The sequence below is a fragment of the Onychostoma macrolepis genome, chromosome 07, assembly GCF_012432095.1.
Source record: "Onychostoma macrolepis isolate SWU-2019 chromosome 07, ASM1243209v1, whole genome shotgun sequence".
NCBI classification, from domain to species: Eukaryota; Metazoa; Chordata; class Actinopteri; order Cypriniformes; family Cyprinidae; genus Onychostoma; species Onychostoma macrolepis.
In genome coordinates this window covers 16327475-16351030 of record NC_081161.1, presented here as the reverse complement: position 1 = coordinate 16351030, position 23556 = coordinate 16327475, and the positions used below count along the sequence as shown (strand labels likewise).

At 37.9% G+C, this 23556-nt stretch overlaps 2 long non-coding RNA genes across 3 annotated transcripts in view; both read right to left on the bottom strand.

Moving 5' to 3' along the window:
- Positions 1 to 15347, bottom strand: part of LOC131543309 (uncharacterized) — a 115292-nt gene extending 99945 nt beyond the window's left edge. For both annotated transcript variants that reach the window (XR_009271877.1, XR_009271876.1), the window contains exon 1: positions 15291 to 15347. This is a non-coding gene — a long non-coding RNA (uncharacterized LOC131543309). The remainder of the gene's footprint in view (positions 1 to 15290) is intronic.
- Positions 1363 to 13823, bottom strand: LOC131543310 (uncharacterized). Its single transcript, XR_009271878.1, has 4 exons — positions 12584 to 13823; positions 11251 to 11382; positions 3354 to 3687; positions 1363 to 3267 (listed from the first exon to the last, which is right to left on the bottom strand). It is a non-coding gene; the product is annotated as an uncharacterized LOC131543310 (long non-coding RNA).
- Positions 15348 to 23556: the final 8209 nt, after the last annotated feature.

The window sequence follows — 23556 nt, the reverse complement described above, 5'->3', positions numbered from 1 at the left end:
ATGTCATCTCTGAGCACTTTTACAGTCAGCATAGAACTGCTGAATTCACTTTTTTATGACTTTTAGTAATTTATAGGAGACTGAAATTCATTTTAAAAATTCTTTCAGCATCATGGAAGCCAGCTGAGAATTTTCCAGTACCTCCAGGTTGTGATTCTCTCTCACCTCTAAGCAACCCTGGTATCAAACCTCCCAACTCTCACAGATCCAAGCCAAGATTACCATCCTGCCGAGGCAACAAAATCATACACACAACACAGCACAAAAAAGCCTCAGGTGCAAAGTTGATCTATTTGTTTTACTTTGTTCCTTTGACAATGTCAAAGCTTTGAAGTCATCTTTTATTCCAAAAGGGTTGATTTTCATTTTTTTGCAAGCTATGGCAGGACCACATCATTATTTTCTTACAATGAAAGCCGAAGAAAACAAGATCTTGACAATAACACATCTCTCACTCACTTTCCTCTCTCGCTGTCCTTCTTCTGCTTCTCTCTCTGTCAGTTCTGACTGCTCTGAAAACTCAGTTATACTTTCAATTATCCTCAACAACAGAGACCTCACAAGTGAGACCAAAAACTGTCAAAGCAGTGGCACTGCGCCTGTCAACTTGAAAATCATTTAGTGTCACTCTCTCTCTCTCGGCTCTCTGACATTAGCTGGGCTTTTCTGAGTGTCCGATTTGTGATGGGCGACAATGTGAGCAAGAAGAGATGGGAGGAACAGGAACGAGAAGATGTTGTTGCTATTGTTCGTTCTTTGAGCTGTCGCTCTCTGCTAATTAACGGCATTCACAATAAGCACAAAATGACACTCGCTTTTATTGTCTTGGTTTGATTAGGACAGGGTGAAAATGATTTTGGGTCTTCCTGTTCACTACCTGTTCAGCGATTAAAACTCATACGCTCTTCTCTACTGGCAGGGACTACGTCATTTTCCTGTCAACTAGACAAGAAACATTTCAGCCCACAATCAACCTCAGCATTGTTTTCAGGAGTTTCTAGTGTTCAGGCTGTTACTAATATAGTACAGAGTTACACAAACTCAAACACAGTGGAAAGTAGAAATAAGCTATTGTATGTATATATGCACAACGAGGTGACTACTCAGCCTAGAAGCACAACAGAAGATTTGTGTGGCATATTTTGGCAAAATTCAACATAAAATAACTTGGTGCATAAGGACTAACATAGCACTTTAGCTTAGAATAATGCTAAATATGAACATGACAGTGTATGACATTAATACACTTCATGAACCACAAAAAAAAAAAATCACTTTAAAACACACAGTGAATAAAATCAATGCTTTTTTAATATTACATTTTTTTTTTTTTGAGAATGAGAAAGAAAATGTGTTGTGTTGTTGCATGCTACACAAAATGTTAGAATTTATAGACATGTACTGTATTCTTGTAACTATATTGCCTAAAATAAAGACAAACCAGATATTGTCAGGTCTCTTCAATGATTGCAGAAGCACAAGGTTGATTGGTATGATGATTTTTCCTAGTAAGCTCTTCACTTCCTTAACAGGCAACCCATGATTTCAGTTTTTGAAGTAGGAGATTGACTAGTTATGCCCATTCTTTAAAGAACAAGCCTTCTAAAATGTTCTTACCTCTGCTTACATTTTGGAAGAATGAGTAATGACCTAGTGGGAGACCGAAATATCCAGTTCAGTAGCTCTTGTGTGAACTAAACTGCAGTTTTTATTCCAATTCTCAAGGTTTTTTGTTTGTTTGTTTTTACAGAGGGGTTTGTTCATATATCATTCTCCTGTTTAATATAACATTTTATTCTTAAAATTATGGTTACTTTTTGTGGCTTTTTTGAGTGATAAAAGGAGATATACAAAATTCTCTCTCTAAAAAAACAAAAGCAAAAACCTTTAACATTAATATGTCAGTAAAGTAAAACGTGAATTCTGAACCTGGCGTTTTTGTTCTGAAAACTTAAGTTAGTGCATATTTAATTAGGCAATGCATCATTTGCATATTCAAACATACCATTTCTTGTAATAGAAAACAATTGTCTTGGGAAAACTATGGTGCTATCTATTAGTTATTTTTATTTATTTATTTATTTTACCCTATTTTGTAGTGTCTTGAATGTAGTTAAATAGAAGGTTGATAGGGATGGGCATAAAAAAATATATATTGTATAAATGCATGTAAAATTGATCTTGTAAAAAGTAAATGCAAAAAAACAAACAAATAAAAAATCTACACAGATGTTCACGTTTTCTTGTAGTGATACAACACAGCTTAAATGTTGTACACTCACACAATTTAGGGATAATTTCAAAATAACTTGAATTCATAGCAGGTATAATAAAGTTTGAAATACATAAAACAAGAAATGAGTTACAGACAATAAACAATTTCAAATTAAAACTTGAAAAAAAAAAAATCAACATTTGTAACAATATTGTTATAAAGATGAAAGAAAACAAGTAGATAGAGTAGAAATGGAATAGAGAGTGTTAGTGTTGGAGGATCAAGTGTAGATGGGAAATGTGTCTTTAGCCATTCTTGAAGATGGCTAAAGACTCAGCTGATTGGATCGAGTTGGACAGGTTGTTCCACCAGCGGGGAACAGTTAAGGTAAAAGTCCATGAAAGTGATTTTGTGCCTCTCTGGGATGTCACTATAATGTGCCATTCACTTGCAGAACACAAGCTTCTGGAGGGCATACAAGTCTGAAGCAGAGCCATTGTTGTTTTGTAGGCAAACATCAATGCCTTGAAATTTATGAGAGTTGCTATTGGTAACCAGAGAAAATTAATGAACAGAGGTGTGACATGCACACTTTTCCAGTCGTTGAAGACTACTCTTGCAACTGCATTCTGGATTAGTTGCAGAGGTTTGAAAGAACTGCCTGGAGGACCTGCCAAGAGAGCGTTTCAATAGTCAAGTCTGGCCAGAACAAGGGCTTGAACAAGGAGTTGTGTAGCATGTTCTGATAGAAAGGGCCTGATCCTCCTAATGCTGTATAAGGCAAATCTGGAGGAGCGGGCATTTCTAACAATGTGGTCTGTGAAATTCAGCAAATCATAACTCCAAGGTTCCTGGCTGTCTTGCAAGTTGTTATGGTTGATGTGCAAAGCTGGATGGAGAAATTGGGATGATGTGTTGAGTTGGATGATGTGTTGAGTTGGCTGAAGCCACAAGCAATTCTGTCTTGGCAAGGTTGTATTGAAGGTGATGGTTCTTCATCCAGCAATAAATGTCTGTTAGTCATGCTGAGATGTGAGCAGCTATTGTCAGATCTATGGAATGAGAGGTAGAGTTGAGTGTCATCATCATAGCAGTGATATGAAAACCCATGTTTCTGAATAACAGAACTTAGTGATACCGTGTGGATAGAGAAAAGAAGTGGTCCAATAACTGAGCCCTGAGGCAGCCCAGTAGCTAGATGTTGCGACTTGGACACCTCATCCCTCCAAGATACCTTGAAAGATCTAAGACTTGAACACTGAAGTGAGGTTCCTGAGATGCCTTTGCCATGAGGTTGACAAGAGGATCTGATGGTTAACCATGCCAAAAGCAGAGGACAGATCCATCAAGACAAGTATTGAAGTTTTGGAAGCCACTCTTGCCAGTTTTAGAGCTTTAACAACTGAGAGCAAGGCAGTCTCAGTTGAATGTTCACTTCTGAAGCCAGTCTGGTTGCTGTCCAGGAGGTCGTCCTGCGTGAGAAAGGCAGAGATTTGGTTTAACACAACTCATTAAAGCATTTTTTTGCAAAGAATGGCAGAAGGTATATTGCTCTGTAGTTTACTAAATGTGCTGGGTTGAGAGTGGGTTTCTTAAGTAGTCCTGCATGTAAGCTTGCTTATTGTGAACTTTTTAAATCCACATGTCATAATGACAAAAAAAAAAAAAAACATGCTTCTAACCACAGAGCAAGAGCTGTAGTTTGAACCACAGAAGTTTGCACTGCTGTTTGTTAATGTTGGTATTATCTATGGTTTTCGGAAACAGCAAATTATTGAACCACACTGGTAACAACAGAACCGCTAACAATAATTTGTTAGCGGTTCTGGCTAACAATACATTTTAGGAGAAACGCACCGTATGCCCACATTCTAAAATCTGTCCCTATGTTGCAAATTAATGTGAGTTCCTGTTTGCCTAGAAAGACCTCACTAGGAATGCCACCTGAAATTTCTTCTATCTACGTGGCGTTCCTGCTTTTCACACAAATCGGTAATCCATTCTGAGTAACTTAAAGTGGAGTTCAGTCTAACACAGAAGCAACATTCAGACACAACTTTCTTATTAATCACAGGTGATTAAGCTTATTAAATATACATATATATACTGTATATATGAATAGTTCAAATGCAAAAGCCTCTAAATGTCATCTGAAATTTCCTTCTAAAATGATTTTTTTTTAATCAGTAATTTTACTCTAATAGCTATGTATAGGTCCTTTTCTATGCAATTAAAGTGAAATAACTAAACAAATATAGGAGCCTGATAAAAATGCTAATTTTAGAATAAAATTTCAGACGGCACTTAGAGGCTTTTGCATATGAACTCTTCATATATACATACATACATATATATATATATATATAGAAAATAATTAAAAAGAGAGAGTGTCAGCTCATGTGAGAAGCAAAACACTGAAACTACACCTCATGCCTAAAATTATTCCTCAAATTAAGAGGTAACAAGGGTTGCCATGGCAACAGGCTGCTAAGAGGCCCAACATTGAAGGGATTCTGCAAATGATCCAAAATGATTTAAAACTCTTATAAAATGGTCCCACCTGCACACAGCTATAAGAGGAGAGTCACCTTGCACAAACTGTTCCACATATGCTAGCGTTTAATGAACAAATACAAAATATTCATCAGGTCACATTGTGTGTCATGCTCTACTTAGCGAAACCAACTGAAAGCTACTAGCAGTAGGGATAGGAATCATCAGGCATGTAACAATTCCAGTTCTTCATGATTTGAATTTGAGGAAGACATTTTTGGAAAGCAGTCTTCAACGAAGACTACTCTCGCAATTGCATTCTGCCCATAGGTCTTAATAAGAGTGTGAATGTACATGAGCCCTGTAATGGACTTGCCGTCTGTCCAGGGTGTCTGTAGCCTGTGGCCTTAAGCCCCGTTCACACTACAAGTGACACGCAGCGACAAAGTGACACGATCCCATTCATTTCGATGGAGAGCTAGTGATTTCCGGCGACAGCGAGCGATAGCGACCATTGGCGACCGGATGGGGCATGTCCAGCGACGCGACAAAGTTCAGAATCCCTCAACTTTATGCAAATGAAGAGCGACTTTCGGGAGCAAGAGGCAATAGGAAAGAAGACGGTAGAGCTCATGTGATTGTTCTCCTCTCAGCCATAGATAAACATATGCAATGGAAGAAAGTAGTTTCTTTTAATCATTCATTTTTGTTTGTATGTATGGATTTAATTTAGATTTAGATTATATTTAGTCTTTTGCCTCCAAAATGTTTGTACTTAGCGGCAAGAAACCTGATTCGCTGTCAAGGCAACCAGTAGTGGCAACACCCACTAGCGACCTCATCGCCAGCCCCTGGCGACATGCAGCGACAAAAGTCGCTGCTAGTGTGAACGGGGCTTTAGAAGCTGAGATAGGCTCCAGCCCCCCGCAGAGGGAGGGGGGGTCAAGTGGTTTGGAGCATGGTTGGATATTTGACTCATATCTTTTTTTAAATATTCCACTGACAAATCTTTAGTTACACACCGTCATGTGAAGATCCAGTCTGACTAACTGGTTTCACAAACCTTTAGTACAACAAACAGACTCATAATAGTAATTTACTTGAAAATCAGACTTCACTCGTCATGCTCTATTAATTTTATTCAGTAAAACAAATCAGCTCAGAATTTATTGACTGTAGACCAGACTTCACTGATTACGCTCTATGTTTTTGATTCACTAAAGAGAATCTGCACATATGAGTCATTTGGTCAATAATTGGACTTCACTGTGTGTTCTTAGTGATTCACTAAAAAGAACTGGCTCACAAGAGTCATTAAAGGGATGAGGATAAGGTTCAACTTTATCATTATTTGCTTTAGATTCAGACTTCACTCAACATGCATGGCTTGTGTTCAGTAAAACTAATCAACTCAAAATTAATTAGCTCCGGACGACACTTCTCTAGTAGAGCTGTCTTTTTTTTTTTTTTTTGATGCCAACTCACAAGAGTCATTAGCTGGGAAATATGACTTCTACGGTTGCACTGTATTTTTTGAACTGAACAGTAATGCACTTTCAGTGTATTCTAGTTCCATGTTCTGCCTGCATGGGCAGAATAATGCATGTGAGAACAATTTACATCCGTTCGTAATCAATAAAAATAATAATAATTATTATTATTATTATTATTAATTAGTTCTCATTTCTACAAAGAAATATAGCACATATTAAAAGGCAGTGCATTGTGAAATTAAAGCCTTTACAAAATGCAATAGTCTAGTTTTATTCAAATTTCCTGCAAGTGTTTGGAGCTGTGGTGCAGCAGTAGCAGTAGTAGTTCGCAACATATTAGTTAGTGACATAGTGCTCCTGGGGATTCAGGTTCAAGGCTTAAAGCTGCCCTCTCTCACCAACACTTCATGTCTCTCTATTCAAAACAAGTCCATGAATAAATAAAAAAATCAAGTTCATACAAGTGTAAATAATACAGTGGGAGGAATGAGGCCCAAACACAGACTTCATTATTTATTACCTTGGAGGGGCATTTATTTGTAAATAGAAAAAGGTAAAGTGAAAGTGCACAGTGGCAAGAGTGGCATTCAATGTGTTTTTACAGTGTTATGAGTGACATCAATGGGCGAGGATTCGCCGTGGTACCATGTATGGTCCAGTTACTCTGTGGAAGAGAAAGGAGAAAAGGATACTAGAATCATCCTTCGCTCTTTGTCTGTGCTCATTGCTGATGAGTTTTAGGTGACTCTCATGTAGCATATTTGTGCTGCTGATCATAGAGCTAGACCTAGTGACAAGGGACATATTCACAGAGGATTCGCTCGGAAGCACACACAGAAATAAAATCAAATGTCCTTGATTGTTCACTAATGAATAATACACCTCAGTCGAGTTTACTTTTTCCATCTCCCTATTCTTCTCTCACGCAAACATACGCAAACGGCATCCTCATATCTGGGGCAGCTTGTTTAGCAGAGTGGAGTGTTGTGGCTCATTTCTTGTGAGCCTTTATCTCTCTGACAAACACAAGCCGCAACATTTCACTGATGAAATAAAGCGTATCAGAATAAACAACAAAGAATAAACGTCTCTACCCAGGTTTGTTCTATAGCGCACTCAGTCAAGCCAAAGAAATGCAGACGTACATTTGTGTAGATGAATAGTGTGGTTTGACAAAGAAGAGAATAAATAAATGAATGAGGGGAAAACAGGAAGATGAGAGAAGCGGCTGGCAGCAGAGTTCGATGTTTTCAGGTTTTGCGAGTATTGGAAATAAACCACACAGTCTAATTTTCACACAGGCTTCATTCTTTTAGCCACAATAAAACATGTGAAAAGCTTCCACTAGGCCACTAAAATTAAGAGGAAACCCTTTTTTTCTTTTTTTTTTTTTTAATTTATTTAGTTTTTAATTTAGAGTGCATGAATTAATTCCCCATTGACTGCACTTCCAAGCCTCATCATGCCCACCATTGTGGTGACCAGAGATATCAGCTTGGCCTCGGCTGTCTAACACAGCGCTGTGTCATCAAGAGATGCCCAGGTGTTCTGAGGTCTCTATGGTATATGCTGACAGTGACAGATCAGCTCTGGGTCTTTGCATGGCCTTCCTCCCTCAGCTAGCTGGTTCCCAGCCCCAATAGAGAACATATTTCATCCGTTTGCATTCAAACTTATCTAGGTCACAGGCATACTCTGCATATGGGCCTGATGAATGGGCTGTGTCCAGGGCATTTATGCAAGTAACACATCACACCCACTTTTCTATATTGGAGCAAACCTCCATCACCGTTTACAGATTTTAATTTTTCTCCTCCATAAATGTGAACATACATATTTTGCATGTTAGAAGTCACAGGGGCAGTTTGAATTAATTACTCTAATGTGTTTGTTTAGAACAGTAACTGGTAAAAGGCAAAGGACAGAGAGTTTTACATGTGTTCCAGAGGGACCTATCCTTCCGCTACTGCCTAGGTCTCAGAGACCCCAAGGTCATTTTAATGCCATGATTCAAAAAGGAAAGCTAAAAGGTGCAGTCACATTTACCATTGTTCAGCAAATTTTCACAGGTGAAATCCAGTCATTTCAACTGGAATCAACATGATTGGGGATTTTGCGTCAGGGCGAAAGATTTCTTCATGCAGATTTCACAGTGGGTTCAAATCGACTTTGAATTGTTAACCAATATGAATCTACTTGGTTTGATTGTGTCTTCTGTTTGAGCTGTGCATTATACATCACTACATGTTGACAACAGACAATGGACCATATATACCCACAGAATTGTGTTTGTAGTAGTTCACCCGGTTACACAAATAATCTGATAATTATTATGATGTCCAAGTCCAAAAACTGATAGATAGCTGATATTAAAATTCTGTATACGATTTTGACTAAGAAACACCGGAAATTAGTGTAAAAACTAGGAGTCAAAATTCAATATAAAAATGAATTTTCATTATGAAGCTAGAGCATACATTTAAAAATGTTGGAAATTAGTGCAAAATAAGACTGAGGCCAATAAAAAAGTAAATAAAATAAAAACCAGTAATATCAGTTTCTCTGATAAGTCAATTTCAACAGAACATAGTTATTGATGCTTCACAATATCCCATCCCCTACCCCCACATTTGTACATCATGTTTGGGTTCTAATTATGCAAACATTTGATTTTTTTTTTTTATAAACCTTTATTTGAACCTTATCTCACCCTCTATTATTGTGAAAACAATCATTGTAACCACTGCACTGCCGTTAGTTGAGCAATAGCGAATTGATAAAAACATAGAACCTTATCTGAGTTTTTCCACAACAATACAGCCATTTTACAGCTGTCAAGTTCAAAGTAACATCCAGACGCTTTTTTTTTTGAGAATTGTTACTGACAGGTGACAACAGTGTTCTCATAAATAGTGTTTGTTTTTCCATTTGTCTTTTCTTGAGAGAGATTTTCACCTCCAGTGTCACCTTTTAACTGCCATACAAACTTGCGGCACCTCTACTGCGCCTCTTTAAAACACACAAAAGTCAGTAAACATTTGTCTCTCTGTGTGAAGGCATTCTGACTGAAAAAAAAGTACACACTATTCAGGGTGCCTTGGGGGGGAAACATGCTGAGCTTGATTGGCAAATAGGAAAAGCTTTTTCTACTAGCAAACAAGAATGCAATAGAATCATGTTTATGAGAACCCGTCTGTTTAATGTCCCCTCGTGTGTATTTCACGGTTGCAATGGAAGGAGGGAATGTTTGGTAAACCGTGTTCGCTTATCATTTTGGCAAAGCATTTAGAGTGATTTGCAGTGTGACCTTACACCACTTTGTGTAAATGTTTTTACAAAGTCATAAAGAAACTTTATTCCAATGACCTTGCTTTACTAATTCATTTTCCCTAACATGCAAGCTAATCTGGATCCGTTTTTCCACGCTGTTACCTCATTTATGTGGTTCATTTGCTTTGTTTAATTTGATTCAAAAAGGAGGAGACTTAACTCTTCGAACAACTGTGCAGGCAGTTATGTAACTGCAGGGAGCATTTGTTGTTTACGTCTGGCGCACTTTTAGTCTCTCGATAGCAGTATCCCATTTTCTGACAACAACACTACAACCAAACACTGCAACACTGAAATGAAACCCCTGCTCCTCTAGTAAACAACAGCATTTCATAATTAGAGCCATGGTAGACTTTAGGCCTGCTTATTTTGTGGAGGTCAGTCCACAAAACAGAAATTGTGGTACAAACTTTGGGGAGCATATCAGATTAACTGTGCTAATCCAGGTATCCATCGGATATATAATTTTGTCTGTTGCTATAGATAAAGTCATACCATGCAAACCAGAGTTCTCAAATTTAAACAAGTCGTGCCCCTCTAAAAATGCTCTAAAACTGCCAACCCCCACTGAGACTGAGACTAGCAGTAGCATATTATCTTTAATCATATTAATCATTCCCTTAATAAATGCCATTCATTTAACGCTTATGCACATGCATTGGGAATTTTAATGTTGTACATGTTAAACTTTAAATGTTAAAATTTAAATGTCCATAATTTTCATACAGCTACTATAATAGACCAAGCAGAAATGGAGAGCAGTCGAGCAGGCAGAGAAAATGTCACAGCAGCACATACACAGCTTCAAAAGGCTTTTTTTTTTTAATCTATGTATCAGTAATGAACAAGAGGGTTCAATTAGTTTTACTGAGAAAACCAGGATCAGCTTCAACATGTGTTTGACAGGCCAGTGTAAATCCTTTGCAGGACTTTGGCCATATGCATCATTTTACTTCTAGAAACAAATGTAGATGGACTGTCAAAACCAAAAGCTTTTTTTTTTTTTTTTTTTCATGGAAACATACCATACAGTTAAAAATACATTTCCCCCTAAAAAAATGAAAATTCTGTCTTATTTTATTCATGTCATTTAAACTTATATGACTTCCTTTATATGGAAAATGGGATATTCTGAGAAATGGCACAGTGTTTCAATGTTTTGATTTAGTTAACATTATTCAAAATCTCTCTGTCTGTCTGTGTGTGTGTGTGACAAATGAGGACATACATTTGTATAATGACATGGGTATGACATAGGTATTAAAAGGACAAGGTGACTTATGAGGACATTGCCCCATGTCCCCATTTTTCAAAATGCTTATAAATCATACAAAGTGAGTTTTTTTTTTTTTGAGAAAGTAAAAATGCACAAAGTTTCTGTAAGGGGTAGGTGTAGGGCAATAGCACATACAGTATCAGTGTGTGTGTGTGTGTGTGTTCTGCAGAAGAAAGTCAGTTATACAGGTTTGGAACAACATGAGAATTTTTGGGTGAACTGTCTCTTATAAAAAGGACTCATCGGATGCGACATGCACTTTTACAAGTTGTTTGAACTGAAATGTATAATGATAAAGATCAACCCAGTGTTTTTTTGTTGTTGTTTTTATCTTGTTAAATCATTTCACCTTTCTCATATCAAGCCATTCTCAGATACCTGTCTGTGTGACGTCACACAGACCCAGGCCCTCCCTCAATTGTTGATTGACACTAGCGCTTTACCTTAGACCCGCTCTGAGTAAGCTGTCATCAGTCCGCCATCAGTGCCCCCCTGTCAACAAGCTTGGCCCCCCACTTAATTTGGAATCATATCACACCAAACAATTTGATGAAATGTGCAGTTTGTCCTGTAAACTATATAAAAAGAAAAAGAAACAGCTGTTAAATTCAAATCTGCATTCGCTGGCTGGCACAGAGCCAGAGACACACACCTTTTTAAAGCACTGTGCTTTAAGATTTTTATCCTATCAACATTTTTGATGCACTGAAATTTCATAATTCTTGTTACTAATTACAATATCATAAAAAATAATACTAGCCTAAGTAAAACCAAGCTTACTTAAGACAAGTAAACAGTTATGAATGACAAGAGAACAAAGATACATAAATTGCCCTACTTGAAAAACTTAAAGCACTGAATAAAAAACATTATATTGTGTAAAGTAAATGTACAAATAGACTGAATGGTCTTCACTGTATAAATTCAATATAGATTAATTCTTATTTTACAAAAGGGATTCAGTCAAGGACATGGAGTGATGTTTGATTCACATTATTGACACAAATGGCAACAGCAGCTATATCAGGCTGCTTTCGAGGAATAGTTCACCCCAAAATTAAAATTCTGTTGTTTTTCTTAACCTGTATGAGTTTCCTTCTGCTGTTGAAGGCAAAAGAATATATTGAGAACAATGCTGGTAACCAAACAGCTGCTGCATGACTTTCATAGTATGAAAAAAAAAGTCAATGGGGCCCAGAAACCTTCTTGTTATGAACATTCTTCAAAATATATTTTATGTTGAGGTGAACAAAGAAATTCATACAGGTTCAGAATAACGAGGCTGAGTAAATGACAGTATTTTAATTTTTGGGTGATCTATCCCTTTAAAATCTCATCATACAATGCCAGGAACTCACATAGCCTACTACACTTCACATGCATGCTTTATCTTTAACTATAATGTTCATGAAAGACACAAATGACTGTTTACGAGGATACTCGCATATTGACACGTATGCTTAGCCATGTTTGAACGCTCAAGGCGCGAAAAAGAACTCAAGTTTAGGAAGGTGCTTAACGCGCCGCGCGTTTTTAGGCTGTAAGGCGTGCATTTGCCAAAATAAATTCTGCCCCGCTTCTTAATGTCCCTGAACAGTTACATTTGTTTTTAAACCACAATGTTTAAAATGAGTTTAAATAAGCTAACATCATGACGCGCTAAACGATTGACATTTCTACCGGATTATTTCTCAACCCAAAAGCGAATATAGGCCCATAGAGGTTGTTCAAATACAACAAGCAATAAACATCCATCAAGTTAATAATCAAACTAACCTAAAATCGGTGGCAACGATGACGCTGTGTTTTTATCTACTCCATGTGTCCGGTCCACTTGCTGTTCCACAACTTCCACTCCATCATCAGCTTTAGTAAAATAGTCTGATAGCTGGGAATTTTACTGACTAACTCGTGTTTTTCCCCTCTCTCCTTATTTTAATTTTATTTTTTGAATAGTTGACATTTTTACTTTTTGAAGATTGTTCTTTGCATGAGATTACGCCAGAACCAAGCGAAGAGAGAGAGATGAGTGCGCACGCAGCGGTCACCTGATAGATAGGCTACACAGGTCTTTCAAAAGCAATATATAAAATAAATGCATTTGATTGGTAAAACAAATTCAAACGTGACGTTTCAATTTCTAATGTTACTGCAATGAAATTTATGGAAAAGCTCCACTAAATAATAGCGCTAATAAGTGGGGGGGGCGTGGTGGGGCTTTGGCGATCGGCGCTACCAATGACCAGTCAATCTTCTCCACAGCCAATCACGGCCCCCTCCTTGCTCGGGCCCCGGGGCTTCAGCCCCGCCTAGCCCAATGGTTAATGCGGCCCTGACTACTCCCCCCCTCCCACTCTCTGACGGCGGGCTTGCGCGGGCCGCTGATGGCGACCGGACTTTCCCTGCGAACGGCGGGTTTTCCATTCTCTCTGACGGCGGGCTTGTGCGGGCCGCGGACGGAATTTTCCAGCGAACGGCGGGCTTGGGAGAGCCACCCATGGCTGTCGTGTCTTCGCCAGCCTGAAGTCTGTGCAGCGGGCTGGGACCAGCCACAGACAGCGGCGGCTTGGAGTTTGCGGCGGCAGGCTGGTGCGGGCGACGACTTTCATCTTTTGTTTTGGTCCGGTCTTCTGTCACAACACTCTCTGGAGCCGAGGAACTTCGGAACAAATGACTTTCTTGACAACTACATACATAACAAGACCGGACACTGAGGCAGGGAAACACGGGGCTTAAGAAGGCTGGGGAAACTAGATAATTACTAACACAGGCCTGGGGACTAATTAACTAATGATCACATAACAAGGACAGGAACTCCAAATAAGGGCATGAGAGGAAGGGGAAACAAGACACAGAGACAAAGTCTGACAGCTATAGACTTTTCATATATTATAGACTTTTTTTCTACCTCCAAATTATTCAGATAATGAATTTTGAACTCCAGGCATTTGCAACAAAGCAATTCTCACACCCCCTTATGAAATCCTGAAATCCACTGCACCAGGGGTCAGCCCACTCACAATCAAGTCCCATCATTATCCCTAGTTAGGCCTTAGGAAACCTCTTTGTGGTGGGCAGAGCAGCTGTGAATGCTTTATATATGTATATGTTCAGTATACAGTATGTATGCATATTTTGCAGGTTCCTGCAATGTTTCACCCACTAGCTTTTTGGCTAAAAACAGGAGAAAATGAGTTTAGAGTAAAAAGAGTAAAAAAAATCATTTCCCTACTGCAAAGGATTGTGGTGGACCTGTGAAGTTGCAAGGGCTTTTTATCTTCCAAAGACCCTGGTAATCTTGTTGGGTTGCTGAGTACCATAGACATAGATTTCAGATCAAAATCTGTCTGTCTCTGTCTGGAGGTTTAGATTTGGTCGTGGCTGGCTCTTCCTGCAGGACCATATCCAGTGCATACCTCCAAATTCCTCTACACAAATACCTCACTGACCATAAAACCAAGATTTTGCCACATCTATTCCGGTTTTCATACTAAACCCCATTGAAAATGTGTGCTGTAGGTTTAAGTACCCATAAGTGAGAACCAAGGAGAGATTTTGTATGGTCTGATGGCCTTAGATCCTTTAATAATGGTTCTCTCTTCTCATCCATTACACTATAATATAATAGAGACTGTAATCTCAGGAAAATGAAAGGTCTAAATTCAGGATGCCATCAACTGTGACAGCAAATACTTTTTTGCTGTTTTACCTGATTCATTACGATTCCAATTTCTTTTTGTGAGAATTATGCTTTTCTTACTGACTGAAAATTGAAAAATATGTCTCAACTATATCAGATCACCATGGCAACAAAACTGTTGTGAATTCTAGTTCTGTGAACGTCTAATTATATAGTATGTGCCACTTTTGTGATCCGTTAGCATAGATTAGTTATTGATGAACAGTGAAGCATGTAATTGGCCTATAATTAGTGAAAAATAGAATGTATCCATTAATGAGACACAGTCATTAATAAAGATTTCGGGATATAATTCTTCTTTGTGTGTAATACCTCTTTGGAAATGCATTAAGGCAGTTGGAGGGAGTATTACATAAAATGTAATCTAGTATAAGCTATTATTTTTCATGAGCTTCTCTCTGTGTTTATGCGTACCGTTTCTTATGTGCGAGTGGAAAAAGCACTAGACAGACAGGAAATGGATCTGTGACAAAATGCTGCAGCTTGGAGCTAAGATTAGAAATTCATCTGTCTTCAATGAAATATTCAAGCACACATGGCCCAGTCAGTGGCATTACTGAAATGATGGCTGTCTGAACAGCACTGAACAATATTGGGGCCATACATCCAAAAGTTTAGTCCAACCACAAGTCCTAGGTAACAGTACAACTTTGCTATTAAATCTGAGCCAAGGCTATGAAGCGTTTGCACATGTAAAAAGCTTTCGAGTATTTATGAGGATCTGGCTTGGGTCAGCGCCTGCTGCACATAACAAGTGATATATGAAGGCACATATAGCCCTACCTGACAACTGCATGATATGTTCAATAGTCAGTAGCGTCCTTTCACAGCCCTCGCAAACCTAAAGAGAAAAACAGAAAGCTATCAGACACTTAAGGGTCAATTTTCCAAGGCTTTAAAATCAGAGGAAGGGACAGTCCAATTTGCATGCTTTAAGATAATTTAGTAGTGACCTTCAAAGTGTAGAAAAACCCTGCGCAACAAATATGGAATGTGAAATGTCAGAGTGATTAGAGAAGATGGCTCCTTAGTTGCACACAAAACTGGTGCTGTTCCCTAAAAATTAGACCATTTTTAACAGCTCCTGTACTCTGTAATGCCTGAAATCAGCTGCCATGGTCCCAGACTAAACAATAATTCTAGAGAAGGACAGAAATAAAAAGAAAAGAAGTGAACTTTGAAATGTCATGGAGTGCTTTCGAAATAAGTTTTTTAGAGGTTATGCAATATGCAGGGATAGAAGTTTAATAGCTGGGGTTAAAGTTGTGGTGTAATATCTGACCATGTACACATCATTACATGGATAAAAGGCCAGTTACAGAAGCAATACCACAATATTATTATCTGGTTTAACATATTATTTCTGTGTTAAACTAGCCTTTTGAAACATTTTCACATACTGTACATTCCATGTTCAAATTACAAGGGAGCTATAGGGAGCTCGTAGCCCATCAGTTTCAGTCAAAGGCCCCCTCAAAATCAGGCCTAGGCAAAGGGTAGCCACTTATCACACATTGGAGTGTCATTCAAATATGCTTTTACAGCAGGAAGTGATCTTGGACTGAAATTAAGCTAAAAGGAACATCGCAGTGCTTTACACAGACAGTTGCAAAAGTTATAAAAAGAAGCAAAAGCTTTAATAGAATTTTGGTATTTTTAATAAAGAAAAACATGGCTAAAGATTGTTGTTATATATATATATATATATATATATATTAGGGGTGTCAACGTTAACGCGATAACGCATGCGATTAATAAAAAAATTTGAACACGTTAATATTTTTTTAACGCAGATTAATCGTTTGATAAGGTTTGACCCCAACTTCTTCCCGTCATCGCAGCGTGGAAGGTTATCTATCATTGTGTGATGAGGGTACAGCCCAGTGTTGCCAGTAACGGCACAAGTGGGCTATTTTGAAAATACAGTCACGGGAAAAATGACAGAGCAGGTTGCGGTTTTTTGGGCTACTTTTTTAATGTACCGCGGCCGCCCAAAGTGTATATAGACAAATAAAAATAAAAATAGATAATTTTACTAATGTGTATTATACTTGTAATGTATACCTGGCGACTTAAGAACGGAGAGGCGGTTAACATCACAAACAACGTGAGTTTCAGCAGAGCAGCAGAAATAAACATGACAACAGCCACTATAGATTATATAAGATAATAAACACACGATTACGATAGATATGGTATGTATGTGATTTTCTTGAGATTGAATGTGTACATCTGAAATGCTAATTTGTGCAGCGATATAAAAGGCTATAAATAGCATATTTTAACAACAGTAAACGACCAAATTCCACATGTGATCGTAAAAGGAAGTTATTACAAACACTCGATGGTGGTTTGAAGTGAGTTCTGAGTAAAAGTGCACTATTAATCTCATAAATTGCCTTATGTAGCATGATGCTAATGTTAGCTCTAATGCAGCTGCAGAACCGGTCCAATTCTTCTTCATAATGCATTTTGTCATAATACTTCACATAAGGTCGCAAGAAATGTTTTGTTGTATTTATTTAGAAATACTTTTGATAATAGTTGGGTTGAAGTGATGTGGCTTGGTAAACGTTTTATTGCCAGTATAAAGGCTGATAATGGCTGAATAAAAACAAAAGAATAATAAGCATTATGTCTCATACCTGGCGGAAGGGTGAAAGGTTCTGTTTCCTTAAACTAGTTTGTCATACATTTCTTTTTCAACACATTTACAGGTAAATCCTAGTATTTTAAATTTGTGATTAATCATGATTAATCACAGTCCATGACTGTGATTAACGCGATTAAAAATTTTAATCGATTGACAGCACTATATATATATATATACACTATGGGTGTAACGGTACGCAAAAATGACGGTTCGGTACATACCTCAATTTTAACGTCACAGTTTGGTATGATTTGGTATGATACAGCAGGGGGGAAATTCTTTTTTTTAATTTTTTTTTGGTTTACTGAACAATTTGCTCTTTCTTTAAATACATTCAGTTATAGTTAAAATTATCTTGGTGATTAAAATCTACCTCAGCTCATGCTTAAAGCTATAGGGAGCCCTTTTACATTAAAAGGTTACAATTAGGCCTAACAACTTAACCCAAACTTAAATTTAATTACTATTTATTTTTAAATAGATTATCAACACTCAACTTTACAAAAAAAATTATTAAAAAATTTTATGCAAACATGTAAATTGCACATAATGCAGTTTTTAAATAAACTTAAACTAAATTTCTAGGCTATTTGTTAAAATATATTCAATTACACACTGGCTGTCATTGTCACGTGTGTCTTGTTCCCCATGCCCATATTTGGTCCTTCCTGTTCCTGTCTTCATTATTAGTTCATTTGTCTCCTTCTGTGTTTAATTACTCCCCTCCTGTTTCTGTTCTCCTTGATTGATTTCCAGTGTTCTTAAGCCTAGGGTGTCCCTGTGTCTGATGTCCGGTATTGTTTGTGTCCCATGCTCCATGCGTGTACTCCTTGGAGTCGTCATTAAAAGAAGTTTTGAATGGTCTCGTCACTCCTCGCTCCAGTGTAGATTGTGACAGAATACCGGACCCAAAACAAAAAAGTGAGCGGTGCCCTTTCTCCCCGTGTATTTGTTTTGTTTTTGAAAGGGTTTTTTTTGTTTGTTTTTTCCCTGTTTTTTTTCTCCCGGCGGCATGGAAACTGCCGCACAATTCGGTGGATGACGCCGCCCTCAATCGTCTGTTCTGGCTCGGGGCCAATTACCATCGCCCTGTGAACCTCCCAGACACCACTGGACTGAGTTGGAGAGAAGGGATCTTCTGGTGTCTGGGCCCGAGCCAGAACCAGCCCGCCGTACACAAGCCCACGGCCAATGCAAGCCCGCTGCCATCCGCGGCCCAGTCAAGCCCACCGACCCGAAAGACCCGTACCGAAATGGTTCGGTATGAATTATATATGAGTATGTATAAGTGATGTTCGGTTCTTGAACAAATGGTTCTTTTGAGACGGTTTTTAGGAAGTAAAATCGAACTGAAGGATGCACAGCCGAAGTAGCATGTCCAACTCAAAAAGAACCGACTGAGCCGGTTCAACCAATTGTCAAAGTTTGCCGAGGATTACGGAGGACTCAACAAGAACCGAATAAGCCGTGGTGAAGTTTGCTGAGGATTACCGAAGATTCTGACTAGTGAGTTGACGACACTGTGCAAGCCGGAGGCGTGTACTGGAAATATGCTTATTGTTATTAATTTACATTTTATTAAAACCTGCAAAAACCTTTCTGTCAAGTGACGTAAATACATTTTACAGTAGTTTGTGCATGCATATTATATTTAAAGTTGCTTAAGCGAAATCAAGGAGTTTATAAGACTGGTTTATCCGTTCTTTATACTGTAGACAAGTAGAACATACCTGCATTTAATTTTTCATTGACACAACATGGCACTGAGCTGTTAGAAAAGGAATGCGTAGAGACATTATTGCTTGATGACGTCAGGAACTTTTTGAACCGGTTCAATGAGCCGATCTGTCAGAAAAGAACCGGTTCCTGGAAATTAATCAGACTTCATCACACACACACAAAACACATCAGTTCCAGCATTGCTAACTTAACAGCACAGTTGGTACTTTATCAAAATAAAATACAGTGAACCAAACATGTATAATAAATAATAGTTTAGCATTCAGATACTTTACATCGCAGATATGGAAATATTATGGAATATTTAGATTTGTGCCGAATGAGAGTGGTAGGATACACGAGCACAAAGCTCCATTTCGCAAACAGTTGAGTGCACAAGCCTTTAAACTAAGTATACTCCTTTGTCAGTCTATGTGAGAGACTCATTCAGAATCAGCACATTCACTGTCTAGTGGGCTTTGTTTTCAAGTGTGCAAATCATGGCATTTGTTGTTCTTCTGCTGGCGGTTATCAAACAGCGTTGCATTACTGCGGGCGCCCCCTTCTGGATTGGGGGTGAATTGCCTGTATTTGTTGTAAGGCCTCATGCACCGAACCGAGATGTCTGTACCGTGACGGTTCGTTACAAATACATGTATCGTTCCACCCCTAATATATTATTTATTATTTATTTATATATATATATGTATATGTGTCATGGTGGATGCCCAAATCCACTATAATTTTATAAATAATATTGTTTTTTTTGTCACTACTGAGTTTTTAGGTGAGAATGTAGTTGTTTAAATTCAAATATGCAGTCTGATAACGTCTATTTGAAGATTTGCTTCAATGTTTTCCAAGATGTGAGCTCCATGCCGTTCAGCACTAATGAACCTGCCGAGAGCAGCTTCACCTTGGCCAGATCTTCTGAAATGTTCCGCTGGTTCTGATGTCTCTATAGTGATTAAACATGAGATGTAATTTGTTTGGGGTAAATCTAATGGGTAGTCTTTGGTATCATTAAAATATTATTTGTTACAGAGCAAATAGTTTTGGCTGAGGTCAAAGTCTTTATATAACTTTAATGCTGTATATCAGGCTGCTGCCTTTGTACTTTTGACTGAATTGCCTAGCAACTTGATTGTAACGGCGAACGAGACGAGAGGCGTGAAGATCCATATGCAAGCTTTTATTAAACAGAGATGTGGTCAAAACACAAGCAGGGTCAAACAACAGCAAACGGGTATGGCACGGGCAAGACACAAGAGCAGTCCAGTGAACAGACGGGGTCGATCGGTGGCGAACATAATCCAGTGAGCAAACCAAAGAGAAATAATCCAGGTACACGATAATAGTCCAGGCAGGGGCAAACAGAGTCCAAAACGACAAGACGAAAGAGAGATCCAAGGCAGGCTATAAACTTCAGGGCAGGCAGAGATCAGACAAGAAACGAGATACACAGGCTAGGATCAAGATACGAATGACTCAGCCAATAAACTGGATAAACTAGACTAAGACTTAGACTCAGAAAACACAAAAGGGCTCTGTAAAGTAGCTATCACTGGGAGAGCAATACATGCTAGACAATACTCAGCAACTTGGATTTGTGACCGAAATTATGGCTGTTGTTGTTGTTTATTAAATATTATTATTCAGAAAATAACTTTTTATATAAATAGTAGTAGTATTTAATAGTATTTAGTTTGAGTGTTCATGATGGTGATTTGAGTCACATTATGGTGACAAGAGAGTGAGTCAGCAGTAACGATTTTTATATTGAAAGAGACTGAAACAGGGCTGTAAAATAAGTAAGTTATTTTTACTTTCAACAACACCTTGTAAGATACAGCCAACAAATGTCCTGAGCAGCGCTGTCATCGGAAGTCACCCTTGATGGATGAAAGAATAGTACGACAAAACTAATGTTTTAATGTGAATGTAAATATGAGACTGAGCTGAAGAATGAATGCTGTATCAGATGCAGTATATATTTTATATATATATATATATATAAGAATGCTGTGAAATGGAAAAAAAAAAAAAATACAGGTAAAAGTCAATACAGTCTGATATTTTGTAAACAGGAGCTGATTTTTTTCTTTATTAAGTTTGAATAATGCGGCTGTCTTGGACACAGATTCATTATTGATGCACCGTCCAAAATCCCTCCTCGTACCCCACCTCTAAAGAAACACAACCCCACAGCAGAGAAAACACAACAGCATAACTGAATCACAGACTGCTTTCTGATCCAACTCTCACAGTAAATAGCATTATTAAGGACTTTAAATAGACATTTGTGATCTTGTTAGAGTTAATTCCCAGAGACAATTATGTCACAAACAGATTGGTTATACCGTTAATTAGTTTGATTTTAAGATGACACAATTTGACACAGTTGAAACTAACAAAAGCCTTTTTTACAAATTTGATATGTGTATTTTTAAAATGTCCGTTTTGGCAGATTTAGGTTTTTTTTTTTTTTTTTTTCTTCTTGCAATTAATTTCTCACACACTGGAATAATGCAATTAGAGTTATTTGCAGTGATGGATCACATATATAGTTGTCAAGATGAACAATTATCTTAGTGTGATAAAGTGTGACAAAGTGAGATAAATAAATTACAGCAATCTAATTAGGAAGTTTGTATTTTGGGCTAAGAAAGAAAGACAAAATCTTGACTAAGATAAGGCAGGAGTTCAGTTAAAGAAAGAGAAAGGAATCTCCATGTCACGAACTATTCATCTTAACTTCTTTTCTCAATGTTTTTTTTTTTTGTGTGTGTGTGTGTAAGTTTTCAAGAGTTTTGTGTTAAGTTGTGTCCCCAAACTACGGTGGTCAGAATGATGAGCAACAGAAAGCTTTCTTGGTTTGAAAGTCACTTATTCTGTGATTTATACTTCGCTGCTCTATTGACAACAGACACTGGACTTTTTGTCTGCAAATTTTCACTAATGCGACTGCACCTTATGATGTTGTAAAAGATTGCAGAATATAAATGCATAAATGCTCCATGATTAGAATGGAAAATCTCAGGTGTGAATTCACAAAACAGTTATGCCATTTTTGCTTGTGGTATTTCAATGCAAAACCCTTCATCTTTATTCACAAAAAATCATAATGCCAAAATGTGCTGATATGCGCCTTGAGTGTTTAAAGGGGTCATCGGATGCAAAATTAACTTTGTTTCAATTGAAGGGGATATATATATATATATATAAAGTCAGTCACGGTGCACACAGCGGGGAGGAACAAGGAACACGGAGACGAGGATAAACTCAAATAAACAGTCTTTAATGAAATCGCAAGACAAGGCAGGGCTGAGACATACAGGAACACAAGGACCGTAACGAGTAGACCACGACAAGGAACTAAACAGGCAGGAACTAAATACACAGGATAATTAAACACACACAGCTGAACATAATCCTAATCAAACCAAACAAGGACAGGAAAAAGACCATATAAGGACACAAGAGGGCGGGAAACACACAACACAGAACTGACATATATAGGTTTTTGAATCACAGATTGGATGATTTTTTCCGATAAGCAAGAAACAAGAAAAAAAAGATAATAATTTAAAGAACCAGGAAGGGTTTTTGACAATTTTATGTGTAGCCTAGTAATCAACTCGGTATTTCCGCGCTGTCGGAAACATGTCTCTATGCTTGTGTGTGAGAACAGCGCGTAAGTAACGAATTGAGTTCTCTTTCGTTTCTCCTTCTTGTGGTTTAAAATTGCTTGAACGTGTAAATTGGCAAATTAATCTCGAAATAACATGCGTGCCGAACAGTGGGGTCTGGTCTGTACGAATCACGGATTGCGCTCCATTTAAACCCTAATATAGACTATGACAGATCAGAGCAATCTATCATATACTAATTTAACATAAAATCATCAAATTGCTACTCCATATCAATTGCTTACAACAAAAATACAGAATAATTAGAACAATCATTAACGCGCAATAAATAACAGAGTGTCATATGATCATATCTATAGGCTACACATTTTCCCAGAACGTTCTTGCGTTACCAATTCTTCCACGGCCACGGTAGTTTTTTTAATGAACATTTGCAAATCGCCTTTCTTAATAATGTGCTAGTTAGCAAGTTCCGCGATGAATGCGGCTAAAGTTTACAGTCTCAGGAGAACGGCTCGTCACCCTACAGAAGAGAGGGTGTGTAGCGTTCATTAGCATTTAAAGGGATATGCACCGAAACAGCTTGCTGTGAACACAGCTGTTTTTAAAAGGTAAAAATGATGTTGCTTTACACTACTATTGAGAAATGTTAACTAAAGTATGTAATAGACTTTTCATTAAGACCCTAAAGAATCATATCAACTTGTGGAAAATAGGCATCCGATGACCCCTTTAAATTCACATTGTGAATTGTGCTCTTGCCGCAATTAATGTTGCACTATTTCTGATTGTAGAAAGTAGGTGGTAGACAGAATTTTGTGTATTTCTGTATTTTAAAGAGCTGATTCTGGTGTCTGGAGTGCAGCGGTGCAGTAATGCTCTACAGTCCCAATAAAGTACTCCAAATCGCAGTAATCTGCTGTATTCTCCACAACCAAGCACTCAGAAATGGTCCACATGTTAGGGAATTGTTAACTGCATTTAAATTGTGAATTTGCCATTCCATATTTTGCATAATTACTTTAGC